Genomic DNA, 2,758 nt, shown 5'->3' on the forward strand with positions numbered 1-2,758 from the left:
CTGTATACTGAATGTGTATTGTATTACTTATCTAGGCCTACATATGCATAGTAGGAAGGGCAAGAAGTAATGTTCATCGACTTTGAATGAGACAGGAAATGCCTGTAAATATATAATATATTTTGATTGTATTTGTAATCGCTTTTTTTTTAAATAATTAAAAAAATGTACATTTTAAAAGAAAACTGAGGCTGAATTACTTCAAAAAATAAGAACACATTGAGGCTGATGTAAAATTTCAAATGTTTTTATTTGCATGCAATGTAAATAAATAACATTAATCAGTATTTCTTGCCATACCTCTGTTGATTTTTGTTTAACTGCTTGAAGACCTTGGTAATATGGACTGAATTAATGAATACAACTAAAGCAATTGATGATTCCAATAAGGTTAAACAAATAAATTGTTAATATACCTCAGTTCAGCCAGTTGCATCCCATCAGCACTTTCATTATCTCTCTGATCACTCACTGGGTATATACATTTAACTACACAAAGTAAACACAAGGTTGAAAGAAGTTTATGACAAAAATCTGAACTTTTATATGAATATTATTGAAACACTATAGCACATCATATACCTACACAGAACTGCTTTATACATAGCTGAATATAGAGTTCAATCCAATCCACTTATAAACATGTGTTAAATATTACAATTATATAATATTATCAATGTAACCAACCAGCATATACAATTTAAAAGTTTTGCTGTATTCATTATCATATATCAGCAAGTACTGTTCTGTTATTTCTTCTTTTCATATTGCATTGTAAAGTGCGATACAATGCCATTCAAAAAGTCAATGCAAATTTTTATAAAGAAAATATATGTTTGTTGATAAATGTTCATACAAGGAAAACCTTAATAATATCTGGTAATATTTCTTAACACAGTGTATGGTATGATGTCATATCAAATAGATAAGGACATTCATACAAACAGTAGACAGTTCCAATCTGATAGGACTACAGTACTTTCAATTGATTCATGTTTCTATCCATGGCCTATAATATGGCCTGAATTGCCACCAGATCCTTATCCCTCATGTAGTGACAAGGCTTCATCCTGATTTGCAGTAGCAGCCTCAAGTAATTCCACCACTCAATGTTTCACATCTTACTAATTTCTCAATGGTGTGTGCTCTATTAAAATACTTAATATATTATTGTCTTTTTACAAAAAAAATACATGGGAGAACATGACTTTGACCAGGAAGAACTTCCTTAATTCTTGACTTCAGCTTTCAGGTGATGCAGAATGAGCATTTGCTTTGGCTGTGGTTCATCAACTTCCATTCACTTGATTCTGTGGTCTGTGAAAATTAATTAAACAAACTAATTCAAAGAGCTTATCAATGCTACTGTGATGGTTTTAATGATCAAATATGTATTTAAATTTAAATGTTGTTTTCCAAAAAAAATAAATAAATAAAAAATAAGTAGTATCATTATAATACAATATTAAATGCAGGTGGTGATGCTTAATTGGACATCAAAGTGTTGATAAATATTATTTGCTTAAGTCAGTTTTGATACCTATTAATTAATATATTTTTTATTATGTTGTGTCTAAGGATTCCTATGTAGATAAAGCATACTGTACTATTAATATAATAATTTTGTTATATTCTTTTCATGAAGACATTAAAATCAAATTAAGCCTGAATTACTTAGTCTAAGTACAGTCACTGAAGGGCACATCCCCCACCCCCAAAAACTGAATTTATTCAATTGGTGTAGTAATTGTTCTTGGTAGACAGTAGTAAATAGTTGCTATATAATTGTGGATGGCTATTCTTGATTTGTCTTCATGGTCAGTTGTTTATGCTGGGTCGATTCATTGCCAACATTGTTGTCTCAATATGCTTATTACAATATAACATCATCGTATTTGATTCACAATACTCTGTGGTTATTTTGCTGTCGATAGTACCCCAGTTTGAGGAAAAGGCAGGGCTGTCTGTGTGTGTGGTGTGATAGAGAGACGCTTAGCAGGGGCGGATCCAGAAATGTCCAAAAGGGGGGCCGGAAGGGGGGCCGAAAGTTGGGCCGATTGAGACAACACTGTTGTAGGGGGTTGGGGCATGGCCCCGCGAAATTTTTGTGTTCTAGACGCCCGAACATAACATTTGAGGCATTCTAGGCTATCATTTTTTTCTTTTTCTCTCTTTTTTTCTTCTTTTTTTCTTTTTTTTACCTCCCAAAAAGGGGGGCCGGGGCCGGGCCGGCCCCCCCCCTAAATCCGCCCTTGCTTAGTACTTCTCAATTAAGTAAAACGTACCATACCATTTTTTACATTAAATGTAACCACACACGTACCTTTAAACAGATTCGGTGTAATTTTGACTACTACTACTTGCACCACCATCGCTGAGATCCCCTTCGTTATATATGTAGGCTATTCATCAGCTTTGACGGAAACTTAATAGGCCTTACTGAGGACTCTTATTTGTTGTTTTCCACAGAGTTGCACATCCTTAAATTTCTTTAAGCTGTTTACGCTAAATGACACAACCATACTCTAGGTTCTTACAACATGTATCACAAAAATATGCCTGAAACCGGCTCAGATTTATCATTTGAAGAACCTCTGGCCAACGCCATACTTGCAAGTGGAGTGTGTTGTTTACTATTTACATTGGACAAACGGCATAGAAGGTAGTTTGTGATTGGCTGAGGGCCTTGCAGCTAATGTAAGCCCTGTCTCTTATACACATCTAATCAGCTTAGTTTACGAATTCTGTGACCCACCGA

This window comes from Anneissia japonica, unplaced genomic scaffold (assembly GCF_011630105.1).
Source record: "Anneissia japonica isolate Jap-2015-1 unplaced genomic scaffold, ASM1163010v1 scaffold8989_len88253_cov97, whole genome shotgun sequence".
Classification (NCBI taxonomy): Eukaryota; Metazoa; Echinodermata; class Crinoidea; order Comatulida; family Comatulidae; genus Anneissia; species Anneissia japonica.